General features: G+C 36.1%; 2 non-coding genes across 2 annotated transcripts; both read left to right on the top strand.

Moving 5' to 3' along the window:
- Positions 1–10154: 10154 nt before the first annotated feature.
- TRNAL-CAA (transfer RNA leucine (anticodon CAA)) lies at positions 10155–10227 on the top strand. Its single transcript has one exon. It is a non-coding gene; the product is annotated as a tRNA-Leu (tRNA).
- Positions 10228–13208: 2981 nt separating this feature from the next.
- Positions 13209–13291, top strand: TRNAL-CAG (transfer RNA leucine (anticodon CAG)). Its single transcript has one exon. It is a non-coding gene; the product is annotated as a tRNA-Leu (tRNA).
- Positions 13292–15386: the final 2095 nt, after the last annotated feature.

Genomic DNA, 15386 nt, shown 5'->3' with positions numbered 1-15386 from the left:
ATATCCCTCCAGGTGTGACACTTGACATTTGCAGAGTGTCAAACCCCCCAGAAAATGTATAGATAAGGCAGAAATAACTCAGTTGGGAGAGCGTTAGACTGAAGATCTAAAGGTCCCTGGTCCAATCCCGGGTTTCGGCAAAATGCTTTTTCTTCACCGTTTACATTTTAAGGAGATATTAAACAAAGCACATGGACTGATCATGATCAAAAGGCCTAAAAATCTTAACTATCTACAGAAAACAAAATGTTAAAAATTTGAGAAACGGTAACTTTTTCCTTTTGAACACATGAATGTTTTTTAGTAATTTTTCCTCTATTTTGTTTTATTTCAGATTGACTTAGCTGTAAGAGGATTAAAAGGTAACCTGATAGCTGAAACAGACAGCACTTATCAGACACTAGCTGAATGATTATAGTCAGCTTGTTTGACTTTGAAACACTGAGGCATTACTGAGACAAATGTCCTTAAAAAATATGCTGTGGACAAAGTCAAAAAGGCAAAAAACACAAGCTGAACACAGGTCCGTCATCTTTAATTTGAAATATAGGAGGTTTCTACTTTAATGGTGAGACAAAGCATCTACATATTTGACATTGCTCCAGTGAGTAGAGCCCACTTAAAAATGTATGGGTTGCTTGTCTCTGCAAGCAAAAGCTGGGCACTAAACTGGCATACTTGCAATGCTGGATGGTTCAGAGTAAAAACACCTATAGGCTGACAATAGTAATTGCAGGTGTTGATTAACTCATTGTGCAAAATAATTTCTAAAATGTGGTCACTTTGGGAGGTTTTCTGCTGTTTTGGTACTCTGCAAATTTCATCTGCAAGGTATTCCTGCAAAATCTGCATTGCAAAACCCAAATAGGGCTCTTCCTTTCAAAGCCCTGCTGTGTGGCCAAACAGTAGTTTCTGAAGAAATGTGGTGCATCACCGCATTTGTGAGAAATCTAACATTTCTAATATCCAAACAAAATAAATGGAGGTTTAAAAATTAATGCAGACGAAAAGTACGCATATAAAAAATGTTATTTATTGACTTTTTTGGGGTGGTGTGACAAGTTTTTAATCACAAGGAATGGTAACATTTCTGCTGACTAGCATGGAAGGAGTTAAGTTCCAATTGCATATTGAAGCGGTCTAAGGCGAGCGGTCTAATACCAAGCGGTCTAAGGCGCTGCGTTCAGGTCGCAGTCTCCCCTGGAGGCGTGGGTTCAAATCCCACTTCTGACATCAACATTTAATTTCAAAAAACTTTATCTTCATTTATTGATTAGATGAGGTCAAACAAAACTTAGTAATGTGGTTTTTGAAAAATTTCCTGAGAGTCTTTGGAGTGAATCTGAATTTGTCCTCTCAAAAAAGAACTCTAGGAACATCAAACAGGTTTTTTGTGCATATGTCTGTTGTTCTTTTGGCACTAGAAAAATCCTTTGGACAGTCAATGAGGAGGGACTATTTCACCTCTTTGTGTTCTCTGTCCCTATTAGGGTAGGGAATCAACCTTCTACAGTGCTGTCATGAAATATATCTAGAAACGGATTTGCTGGTAAGTCTACTTTCATAGTTTTCACCTCATACATCAATAGACCATAACGATACTTAATAAACAAAAACTTAACAAGTAGGTAATCATAGTTTAAAAAATGTGAAATGCCCATGTCATTCTGACATGTTTCAGCACATTTTGGGACAAATGGTCTCACTTTTAACAATCAATAAAATATTTTCTCTAAATTTTTGTCTCTTTTTTGCTCCAATTGTTTGCATCTCATAAAAAATAAAACTTGATGTAACATTATGCATGCAAATTGTGTTTTATGTGCGACCATGACCTATTCTAGAAGCACAGGGTCAGAATTATACTGGTGCATGGAGACAAACTGAAAATGTAAAAATTCAATGGCAAAATTGCTGTCTTTTTCTACTCATTCACAAATAGTTAATGAATGTTATTAAATATGTACAGCAAAATGGAAGGCGTTTCAAATAGAAATCATGCTTCAAAAAACAGTCAAATGAAAAATTATAATATATCCCTCCAGGTGTGACACTTGACATTTGCAGAGTGTCAAACCCCCCAGAAAATGTATAGAAATGGCCGAAATACCTCAGTTGGGAGAGCGTTAGACTGAAGATCTAAAGGTCCCTGGTCCAATCCCGGGTTTCGGCAAAATGCTTTTTCTTCACCGTTTACATTTTAAGGAGATATTAAACAAAGCACATGGACTGATAATGATCAAAAGGCCTAAAAATCTTAACTATCTACAGAAAACAAAATGTTAAAAATTTGAGAAACGGTAACTTTTTCCTTTTGAACACATGAATGTTTTTTAGTAATTTTTCCTCTATTTTGTTTTATTTCAGATTGACTTAGCTGTAAGAGGATTAAAAGGTAACCTGATAGCTGAAACAGACAGCACTTATCAGACACTAGCTGAATGATTATAGTCAGCTTGTTTGACTTTGAAACACTGAGGCATTACTGAGACAAATGTCCTTAAAAAATATGCTGTGGACAAAGTCAAAAAGGCAAAAAACACAAGCTGAACACAGGTCCGTCATCTTTAATTTGAAATATAGGAGGTTTCTACTTTAATGGTGAGACAAAGCATCTACATATTTGACATTGCTCCAGTGAGTAGAGCCCACTTAAAAATGTATGGGTTGCTTGTCTCTGCAAGCAAAAGCTGGCCACTAAACTGGCATACTTGCAATGCTGGATGGTTCAGAGTGAAAGCACCTATAGGCTGACAATAGTAATTGCAGGTGTTGATTAACTCATTGTGCAAAATAATTTCTAAAATGTGATCACTTTGGGAGGTTTTCTGCTGTTTTGGTACTCTGCAAATTTCATCTGCAAGGTATTCCTGCAAAATCTGCATTGCAAAACCCAAATAGGGCTCTTCCTTTCAAAGACCTGCTGTGTGGCCAAACAGTAGTTTCTGAAGAAATGTGGTGCATCACCGCATTTGTGAGAAATCTAACATTTCTAATATCCAAACAAAATAAATGGAGGTTTAAAAATTAATGCAGACGAAAAGTACGCATATAAAAAATGTTATTTATTGACTTTTTTGGGGTGTGTGACAAGTTTTTAATCACAAGGAATGGTAACATTTCTGCTGACTAGCATGGAAGGAGTTAAGTTCCAATTGCATATCGAAGCGGTCTAAGGCGAGCGGTCTAAGGCGCTGCGTTCAGGTCGCAGTCTCCCCTGGAGGCTTGGGTTCCAATCCCACTTCTGACATCAACATTTAATTTCAAGAAACTTTATCTTCATTTATTGATTAGATGAGGTCAAACAAAACTTAGTAATGTGGTTTTGAAAAATTTCCTGAGAGTCTTTGGAGTGAATCTGAATTTGTCCTCTCAAAAAAGAACTCTAGGAACATCAAACAGATTTTTTGTGCATATGTCTGTTGTTCTTTTGGCACTAGAAAAATCCTTTGGACAGTCAATGAGGAGGGACTATTTCACCTCTTTGTGTTCTCTGTCCCTATTAGGGTAGGGAATCAACCTTCTACAGTGCTGTCATGAAATATATCTAGAAACGGATTTGCTGGTAAGTCTACTTTCATAGTTTTCACCTCATACATCAATAGACCATAACGATACTTAATAAACAAAAACTTAACAAGTAGGTAATCATAGTTTAAAAAATGTGAAATGCCCATGTCATTCTGACATGTTTCAGCACATTTTGGGACAAATGGTCTCACTTTTAACAATCAATAAAATATTTTCTCTAAATTTTTGTCTCTTTTTTGCTCCAATTGTTTGCATCTCATAAAAAATAAAACTTGATGTAACATTATGCATGCAAATTGTGTTTTATGTGCGACCATGACCTATTCTAGAAGCACAGGGTCAGAATTATACTGGTGCATGGAGACAAACTGAAAATGTAAAAATTCAATGGCAAAATTGCTGTCTTTTTCTACTCATTCACAAATAGTTAATGAATGTTATTAAATATGTACAGCAAAATGGAAGGCGTTTCAAATAGAAATCATGCTTCAAAAAACAGTCAAATGAAAAATTATAATATATCCCTCCAGGTGTGACACTTGACATTTGCAGAGTGTCAAACCCCCCAGAAAATGTATAGATATGGCCGAAATAGCTCAGTTGGGAGAGCGTAAGACTGAAGATCTAAAGATCCCGGGTTTCGGCAAAATGCTTTTTCTTCACCGTTTACATTTTAAGGAGATATTAAACAAAGCACATGGACTGATCATGATCAAAAGGCCTAAAAATCTTAACTATCTACAGAAAACAAAATGTTAAAAATTTGAGAAACGGTAACTTTTTCCTTTTGAACACATGAATGTTTTTTAGTAATTTTTCCTCTATTTTGTTTTATTTCAGATTGACTTAGCTGTAAGAGGATTAAAAGGTAACCTGATAGCTGAAACAGACAGCACTTATCAGACACTAGCTGAATGATTATAGTCAGCTTGTTTGACTTTGAAACACTGAGGCATTACTGAGACAAATGTCCTTAAAAAATATGCTGTGGACAAAGTCAAAAAGGCAAAAAAACACAAGCTCCACACAGGTCCGTCATCTTTAATTTGAAATATAGGAGGTTTCTACTTTAATGGTGAGACAAAGCATCTACATATTTGACATTGCTCCAGTGAGTAGAGCCCACTTAAAAATGTATGGGTTGCTTGTCTCTGCAAGCAAAAGCTGGGCACTAAACTGGCATACTTGCAATGCTGGATGGTTCAGAGTGAAAACACCTATAGGCTGACAATAGTAATTGCAGGTGTTGATTAACTCATTGTGCAAAATAATTTCTAAAATGTGGTCACTTTGGGAGGTTTTCTGCTGTTTTGGTACTCTGCAAATTTCATCTGCAAGGTATTCCTGCAAAATCTGCATTGCAAAACCCAAATAGGGCTCTTCCTTTCAAAGCCCTGCTGTGTGGCCAAACAGTAGTTTCTGAAGAAATGTGGTGCATCACCGCATTTGTGAGAAATCTAACATTTCTAATATCCAAACAAAATAAATGGAGGTTTAAAAATTAATGCAGACGAAAAGTACGCATATAAAAAATGTTATTTATTGACTTTTTTGGGGTGGTGTGACAAGTTTGTAATCACAAGGAATGGTAACATTTCTGCTGACTAGCATGGAAGGAGTTAAGTTCCAATTGCATATCGAAGTCAGGATGGCCGAGCGGTCAAAGGCCGAGCGGTCAAAAGCACAGCGTTCAGGTCGCAGTCTCCCCTGGAGGCGTGGGTTCAGATCCCACTTCTGACATCAACATTTAATTTCAAGAAACTTTATCTTCATTTATTGATTAGATGAGGTCAAACAAAACTTAGTAATGTGGTTTTGAAAAATTTCCTGAGAGTCTTTGGAGTGAATCTGAATTTGTCCTCTCAAAAAAGAACTCTAGGAACATCAAACAGATTTTTTGTGCATATGTCTGTTGTTCTTTTGGCACTAGAAAAATCCTTTGGACAGTCAATGAGGAGGGACTATTTCACCTCTTTGTGTTCTCTGTCCCTATTAGGGTAGGGAATCAACCTTCTACAGTGCTGTCATGAAATATATCTAGAAACGGATTTGCTGGTAAGTCTACTTTCATAGTTTTCACCTCATACATCAATAGACCATAACGATACTTAATAAACAAAAACTTAACAAGTAGGTAATCATAGTTTAAAAAATGTGAAATGCCCATGTCATTCTGACATGTTTCAGCACATTTTGGGACAAATGGTCTCACTTTTAACAATCAATAAAATATTTTCTCTAAATTTTTGTCTCTTTTTTGCTCCAATTGTTTGCATCTCATAAAAAATAAAACTTGATGTAACATTATGCATGCAAATTGTGTTTTATGTGCGACCATGACCTATTCTAGAAGCACAGGGTCAGAATTATACTGGTGCATGGAGACAAACTGAAAATGTAAAAATTCAATGGCAAAATTGCTGTCTTTTTCTACTCATTCACAAATAGTTAATGAATGTTATTAAATATGTACAGCAAAATGGAAGGCATTTCAAATAGAAATCATGCTTCAAAAAACAGTCAAATGAAAAATTATAATATATCCCTCCAGGTGTGACACTTGACATTTGCAGAGTGTCAAACCCCCCAGAAAATGTATAGTTATGGACGAAATAGCTCAGTTGGGAGAGCGTTAGACTGAAGATCTAAAGGTCCCGGGTTTCGGCAAAATGCTTTTTCTTCACCATTTACATTTTAAGGAGATATTAAACAAAGCACATGGACTGATCATGATCAAAAGGCCTAAAAATCTTAACTATCTACAGAAAACAAAATGTTAAAAATTTGAGAAACGGTAACTTTTTCCTTTTGAACACATGAATGTTTTTTAGTAATTTTTCCTCTATTTTGTTTTATTTCAGATTGACTTAGCTGTAAGAGGATTAAAAGGTAACCTGATAGCTGAAACAGACAGCACTTATCAGACACTAGCTGAATGATTATAGTCAGCTTGTTTGACTTTGAAACACTGAGGCATTACTGAGACAAATGTCCTTAAAAAATATGCTGTGGACAAAGTCAAAAAGGCAAAAAACACAAGCTCCACACAGGTCCGTCATCTTTAATTTGAAATATAGGAGGTTTCTACTTTAATGGTGAGACAAAGCATCTACATATTTGACATTGCTCCAGTGAGTAGAGCCCACTTAAAAATGTATGGGTTGCTTGCCTCTGCAAGCAAAAGCTGGGCACTAAACTGGCATACTTGCAATGCTGGATGGTTCAGAGTGAAAACACCTATAGGCTGACAATAGTAATTGCAGGTGTTGATTAACTCATTGTGCAAAATAATTTCTAAAATGTGGTCACTTTGGGAGGTTTTCTGCTGTTTTGGTACTCTGCAAATTTCATCTGCAAGGTATTCCTGCAAAATCTGCATTGCAAAACCCAAATAGGGCTCTTCCTTTCAAAGTCCTGCTGTGTGGCCAAACAGTAGTTTCTGAAGAAATGTGGTGCATCACCGTATTTGTGAGAAATCTAACATTTCTAATATCCAAACAAAATAAATGGAGGTTTAAAAATTAATGCAGACGAAAAGTACGCATATAAAAAATGTTATTTATTGACTTTTTTGGGGTGGTGTGACAAGTTTGTAATCACAAGGAATGGTAACATTTCTGCTGACTAGCATGGAAGGAGTTAAGTTCCAATTGCATATCGAAGTCAGGATGGCAGAGTGGTCTAAGGCGCAGCGTTCAGGTCGCAGTCTCCCTTGGAGGCGTGGGTTCAAATCCCACTTCTGACATCAACATTTAATTTCAAGAAACTTTATCTTCATTTATTGATTAGATGAGGTCAAACAAAACTTAGTAATGTGGTTTTGAAAAATTTCCTGAGAGTCTTTGGAGTGAATCTGAATTTGTCCTCTCAAAGAAGAACTCTAGGAACATCAAACAGATTTTTTGTGCATATGTCTGTTGTTCTTTTGGCACTAGAAAAATCCTTTGGACAGTCAATGAGGAGGGACTATTTCACCTCTTTGTGTTCTCTGTCCCTATTAGGGTAGGGAATCAACCTTCTACAGTGCTGTCATGAAATATATCTAGAAACGGATTTGCTGGTAAGTCTACTTTCATAGTTTTCACCTCATACATCAATAGACCATAACGATACTTAATTAACAAAAACTTAACAAGTAGGTAATCATAGTTTAAAAAATGTGAAATGCCCATGTCATTCTGACATGTTTCAGCACATTTTGGGACAAATGGACTCACTTTTAACAATCAATAAAATATTTTCTCTAAATTTTTGTCTCTTTTTTGCTCCAATTGTTTGCATCTCATAAAAAATAAAACTTGATGTAACATTATGCATGCAAATTGTGTTTTATGTGTGACCATGACCTATTCTAGAAGCACAGGGTCAGAATTATACTGGTGCATGGAGACAAACTGAAAATGTAAAAATTCAATGGCAAAATTGCTGTCTTTTTCTACTCATTCACAAATAGTTAATGAATGTTATTAAATATGTACAGCAAAATGGAAGGCGTTTCAAATAGAAATCATGCTTCAAAAAACAGTCAAATGAAAAATTATAATATATCCCTCCAGGTGTGACACTTGACATTTGCAGAGTGTCAAACCCCCCAGAAAATGTATATATATGGCTGAAATAGCTCAGTTGGGAGAGCGTTAGACTGAAGATCTAAAGGTCCCTGGTCCAATCCCGGGTTTCGGCAAAATGCTTTTTCTTCACCGTTTACATTTTAAGGAGATATTAAACAAAGCACATGGACTGATCATGATCAAAAGGCCTAAAAATCTTAACTATCTACAGAAAACAAAATGTTAAAAATTTGAGAAACGGTAACTTTTTCCTTTTGAACACATGAATGTTTTTTAGTAATTTTTCTTCTATTTTGTTTTATTTCAGATTGACTTAGCTGTAAGAGGATTAAAAGGTAACCTGATAGCTGAAACAGACAGCACTTATCAGACACTAGCTGAATGATTATAGTCAGCTTGTTTGACTTTGAAACACTGAGGCATTACTGAGACAAATGTCCTTAAAAAATATGCTGTGGACAACGTCAAAAAGGCAAAAAACACAAGCTCCACACAGGTCCGTCATCTTTAATTTGAAATATAGGAGGTTTCTACTTTAATGGTGAGACAAAGCATCTACATATTTGACATTGCTCCAGTGAGTAGAGCCCACTTAAAAATGTATGGGTTGCTTGTCTCTGCAAGCAAAAGCTGGGCACTAAACTGGCATACTTGCAATGCTGGATGGTTCAGAGTGAAAACACCTATAGGCTGACAATAGTAATTGCAGGTGTTGATTAACTCATTGTGCAAAATAATTTCTAAAATGTGGTCACTTTGGGAGGTTTTCTGCTGTTTTGGTACTCTGCAAATTTCATCTGCAAGGTATTCCTGCAAAATCTGCATTGCAAAACCCAAATAGGGCTCTTCCTTTCAAAGCCCTGCTGTGTGGCCAAACAGTAGTTTCTGAAGAAATGTGGTGCATCACCGTATTTGTGAGAAATCTAACATTTCTAATATCCAAACAAAATAAATGGAGGTTTAAAAATTAATGCAGACGAAAAGTACGCATATAAAAAATGTTATTTATTGACTTTTTTGGGGTGGTGTGACAAGTTTTTAATCACAAGGAATGGTAACATTTCTGCTGACTAGCATGGAAGGAGTTAAGTTCCAATTGCATATCGAAGTCAGGATGGCCGAGCGGTCTAAGGCGCAGCGTTCAGGTCGCAGTCTCCCCTGGAGGCGTGGGTTCAAATCCCACTTCTGACATCAACATTTAATTTCAAGAAACTTTATCTTCATTTATTGATTAGATGAGGTCAAACAAAACTTAGTAATGTGGTTTTGAAAAATTTCCTGAGAGTCTTTGGAGTGAATCTGAATTTGTCCTCTCAAAGAAGAACTCTAGGAACATCAAACAGATTTTTTGTGCATATGTCTGTTGTTGGCACTAGAAAAATCCTTTGGACAGTCAATGAGGAGGGACTATTTCACCTCTTTGTGTTCTCTGTCCCTATTAGGGTAGGGAATCAACCTTCTACAGTGCTGTCATGAAATATATCTAGAAACGGATTTGCTGGTAAGTCTACTTTCATAGTTTTCACCTCATACATCAATAGACCATAACGATACTTAATTAACAAAAACTTAACAAGTAGGTAATCATAGTTTAAAAAATGTGAAATGCCCATGTCATTCTGACATGTTTCAGCACATTTTGGGACAAATGGTCTCACTTTTAACAATCAATAAAATATTTTCTCTAAATTTTTGTCTCTTTTTTGCTCCAATTGTTTGCATCTCATAAAAAATAAAACTTGATGTAACATTATGCATGCAAATTGTGTTTTATGTGTGACCATGACCTATTCTAGAAGCACAGGGTCAGAATTATACTGGTGCATGGAGACAAACTGAAAATGTAAAAATTCAATGGCAAAATTGCTGTCTTTTTCTACTCATTCACAAATAGTTAATGAATGTTATTAAATATGTACAGCAAAATGGAAGGCGTTTCAAATAGAAATCATGCTTCAAAAAACAGTCAAATGAAAAATTATAATATATCCCTCCAGGTGTGACACTTGACATTTGCAGAGTGTCAAACCCCCCAGAAAATGTATAGATATGGCTGAAATAGCTCAGTTGGGAGAGCGTTAGACTCAAGATCTAAAGGTCCTTGGTCCAATCCCGGGTTTTGGCAAAATGCTTTTTCTTCACCGTTTACATTTTAAGGAGATATTAAACAAAGCACATGGACTGATCATGATCAAAAGGCCTAAAAATCTTAACTATCTACAGAAAACAAAATGTTAAAAATTTGAGAAACGGTAACTTTTTCCTTTTGAACACATGAATGTTTTTTAGTAATTTTTCCTCTATTTTGTTTTATTTCAGATTGACTTAGCTGTAAGAGGATTAAAAGGTAACCTGATAGCTGAAACAGACAGCACTTATCAGACACTAGCTGAATGATTATAGTCAGCTTGTTTGACTTTGAAACACTGAGGCATTACTGAGACAAATGTCCTTAAAAAATATGCTGTGGACAACGTCAAAAAGGCAAAAAACACAAGCTCCACACAGGTCCGTCATCTTTAATTTGAAATATAGGAGGTTTCTACTTTAATGGTGAGACAAAGCATCTACATATTTGACATTGCTCCAGTGAGTAGAGCCCACTTAAAAATGTATGGGTTGCTTGTCTCTGCAAGCAAAAGCTGGGCACTAAACTGGCATACTTGCAATGCTGGATGGTTCAGAGTAAAAACACCTATAGGCTGACAATAGTAATTGCAGGTGTTGATTAACTCATTGTGCAAAATAATTTCTAAAATGTGGTCACTTTGGGAGGTTTTCTGCTGTTTTGGTACTCTGCAAATTTCATCTGCAAGGTATTCCTGCAAAATCTGCATTGCAAAACCCAAATAGGGCTCTTCCTTTCAAAGCCCTGCTGTGTGGCCAAACAGTAGTTTCTGAAGAAATGTGGTGCATCACCGTATTTGTGAGAAATCTAACATTTCTAATATCCAAACAAAATAAATGGAGGTTTAAAAATTAATGCAGACGAAAAGTACGCATATAAAAAATGTTATTTATTGACTTTTTTGGGGTGGTGTGACAAGTTTTTAATCACAAGGAATGGTAACATTTCTGCTGACTAGCATGGAAGGAGTTAAGTTCCAATTGCATATCGAAGTCAGGATGGGCGAGCGGTCTAAGGCGCTGCGTTCAGGTCGCAGTCTCCCCTGGAGGCGTGGGTTCAAATCCCATTTCTGACATCAACATTTAATTTCAAGTAACTTTATCTTCATGTAATGTGGTTTTGAAAAATTTCCTGAGAGTCTTTGGAGTGAATCTGAATTTGTCCTCTCAAAAAAGAACTCTAGGAACATCAAACAGATTTTTTGTGCATATGTCTGTTGTTCTTTTGGCACTAGAAAAATCCTTTGGACAGTCAATGAGGAGGGACTATTTCACCTCTTTGTGTTCTCTGTCCCTATTAGGGTAGGGAATCAACCTTCTACAGTGCTGTCATGAAATATATCTAGAAACGGATTTGCTGGTAAGTCTACTTTCATAGTTTTCACCTCATACATCAATAGACCATAACGATACTTAATAAACAAAAACTTAACAAGTAGGTAATCATAGTTTAAAAAATGTGAAATGCCCATGTCATTCTGACATGTTTCAGCACATTTTGGGACAAATGGTCTCACTTTTAACAATCAATAAAATATTTTCTCTAAATTTTTGTCTCTTTTTTGCTCCAATTGTTTGCATCTCATAAAAAATAAAACTTGATGTAACATTATGCATGCAAATTGTGTTTTATGTGCGACCATGACCTATTCTAGAAGCACAGGGTCAGAATTATACTGGTGCATGGAGACAAACTGAAAATGTAAAAATTCAATGGCAAAATTGCTGTCTTTTTCTACTCATTCACAAATAGTTAATGAATGTTATTAAATATGTACAGCAAAATGGAAGGCGTTTCAAATAGAAATCATGCTTCAAAAAACAGTCAAATGAAAAATTATAATATATCCCTCCAGGTGTGACACTTGACATTTGCAGAGTGTCAAACCCCCCAGAAAATGTATAGATATGGCAGAAATAGCTCAGTTGGGAGAGTGTTAGACTGAAGATCTAAAGGTCCTTGGTCCAATCCCGGGTTTCGGCAAAATGCTTTTTCTTCACCATTTACATTTTAAGGAGATATTAAACAAAGCACATGGACTGATCATGATCAAAAGGCCTAAAAATCTTAACTATCTACAGAAAACAAAATGTTAAAAATTTGAGAAACGGTAACTTTTTCCTTTTGAACACATGAATGTTTTTTAGTAATTTTTCCTCTATTTTGTTTTATTTCAGATTGACTTAGCTGTAAGAGGATTAAAAGGTAACCTGATAGCTGAAACAGACAGCACTTATCAGACACTAGCTGAATGATTATAGTCAGCTTGTTTGACTTTGAAACACTGAGGCATTACTGAGACAAATGTCCTTAAAAAATATGCTGTGGACAACGTCAAAAAGGCAAAAAACACAAGCTCCACACAGGTCCGTCATCTTTAATTTGAAATATAGGAGGTTTCTACTTTAATGGTGAGACAAAGCATCTACATATTTGACATTGCTCCAGTGAGTAGAGCCCACTTAAAAATGTATGGGTTGCTTGCCTCTGCAAGCAAAAGCTGGGCACTAAACTGGCATACTTGCAATGCTGGATGGTTCAGAGTGAAAACACCTATAGGCTGACAATAGTAATTGCAGGTGTTGATTAACTCATTGTGCAAAATAATTTCTAAAATGTGGTCACTTTGGGAGGTTTTCTGCTGTTTTGGTACTCTGCAAATTTCATCTGCAAGGTATTCCTGCAAAATCTGCATTGCAAAACCCAAATAGGGCTCTTCCTTTCAAAGCCCTGCTGTGTGGCCAAACAGTAGTTTCTGAAGAAATGTGGTGCATCACCGTATTTGTGAGAAATCTAACATTTCTAATATCCAAACAAAATAAATGGAGGTTTAAAAATTAATGCAGACGAAAAGTACGAATGTAAAAAATGTTATTTATTGACTTTTTTGGGGTGGTGTGACAAGTTTGTAATCACAAGGAATGGTAACATTTCTGCTGACTAGCATGGAAGGAGTTAAGTTCCAATTGCATATCGAAGTCAGGATGGCAGAGCGGTCTAAGGCGCTGCGTTCAGGTCGCAGTCTCCCCTGGAGGCGTGGGTTCAAATCCCACTTCTGACATCAACATTTAATTTCAAGTAACTTTATCTTCATGTAATGTGGTTTTGAAAAATTTCCTGAGAGTCTTTGGAGTGAATCTGAATTTGTCCTCTCAAAAAAGAACTCTAGGAACATCAAACAGATTTTTTGTGCATATGTCTGTTGTTCTTTTGGCACTAGAAAAATCCTTTGGACAGTCAATGAGGAGGGACTATTTCACCTCTTTGTGTTCTCTGTCCCTATTAGGGTAGGGAATCAACCTTCTACAGTGCTGTCATGAAATATATCTAGAAACGGATTTGCTGGTAAGTCTACTTTCATAGTTTTCACCTCATACATCAATAGACCATAACGATACTTAATAAACAAAAACTTAACAAGTAGGTAATCATAGTTTAAAAAATGTGAAATGCCCATGTCATTCTGACATGTTTCAGCACATTTTGGGACAAATGGTCTCACTTTTAACAATCAATAAAATATTTTCTCTAAATTTTTGTCTCTTTTTTGCTCCAATTGTTTGCATCTCATAAAAAATAAAACTTGATGTAACATTATGCATGCAAATTGTGTTTTATGTGTGACCATGACCTATTCTAGAAGCACAGGGTCAGAATTATACTGGTGCATGGAGACAAACTGAAAATGTAAAAATTCAATGGCAAAATTGCTGTCTTTTTCTACTCATTCACAAATAGTTAATGAATGTTATTAAATATGTACAGCAAAATGGAAGGCGTTTCAAATAGAAATCATGCTTCAAAAAACAGTCAAATGAAAAATTATAATATATCCCTCCAGGTGTGACACTTGACATTTGCAGAGTGTCAAACCCCCCAGAAAATGTATAGATATGGCTGAAATAGCTCAGTTGGGAGAGCGTTAGACTGAAGATCTAAAGGTCCTTGGTCCAATCCCGGGTTTTGGCAAAATGCTTTTTCTTCACCGTTTACATTTTAAGGAGATATTAAACAAAGCACATGGACTGATCATGATCAAAAGGCCTAAAAATCTTAACTATCTACAGAAAACAAAATGTTAAAAATTTGAGAAACGGTAACTTTTTCCTTTTGAACACATGAATGTTTTTTAGTAATTTTTCCTCTATTTTGTTTTATTTCAGATTGACTTAGCTGTAAGAGGATTAAAAGGTAACCTGATAGCTGAAACAGACAGCACTTATCAGACACTAGCTGAATGATTATAGTCAGCTTGTTTGACTTTGAAACACTGAGGCATTACTGAGACAAATGTCCTTAAAAAATATGCTGTGGACAACGTCAAAAAGGCAAAAAACACAAGCTCCACACAGGTCCGTCATCTTTAATTTGAAATATAGGAGGTTTCTACTTTAATGGTGAGACAAAGCATCTACATATTTGACATTGCTCCAGTGAGTAGAGCCCACTTAAAAATGTATGGGTTGCTTGTCTCTGCAAGCAAAAGCTGGGCACTAAACTGGCATACTTGCAATGCTGGATGGTTCAGAGTAAAAACACCTATAGGCTGACAATAGTAATTGCAGGTGTTGATTAACTCATTGTGCAAAATAATTTCTAAAATGTGGTCACTTTGGGAGGTTTTCTGCTGTTTTGGTACTCTGCAAATTTCATCTGCAAGGTATTCCTGCAAAATCTGCATTGCAAAACCCAAATAGGGCTCTTCCTTTCAAAGCCCTGCTGTGTGGCCAAACAGTAGTTTCTGAAGAAATGTGGTGCATCACCGTATTTGTGAGAAATCTAACATTTCTAATATCCAAACAAAATAAATGGAGGTTTAAAAATTAATGCAGACGAAAAGTACGCATATAAAAAATGTTATTTATTGACTTTTTTGGGGTGGTGTGACAAGTTTTTAATCACAAGGAATGGTAACATTTCTGCTGACTAGCATGGAAGGAGTTAAGTTCCAATTGCATATCGAAGTCAGGATGGGCGAGCGGTCTAAGGCGCTGCGTTCAGGTCGCAGTCTCCCCTGGAGGCGTGGGTTCAAATCCCACTTCTGACATCAACATTTAATTTCAAGTAACTTTATCTTCATGTAATGTGGTTTTGAAAAATTTCCTGAGAGTCTTTGGAGTGAATCTGAATTTGTCCTCTCAAAAAAGAACTCTAGG

The sequence above is a fragment of the Dendrobates tinctorius genome, unplaced genomic scaffold (genome assembly GCF_039654945.1).
Source record: "Dendrobates tinctorius isolate UK_male_01 unplaced genomic scaffold, ASM3965494v1 ptg000184l, whole genome shotgun sequence".
NCBI lineage: Eukaryota > Metazoa > Chordata > Amphibia > Anura > Dendrobatidae > Dendrobates > Dendrobates tinctorius.
This window is presented reverse-complemented; position numbering and strand designations above follow the sequence as displayed.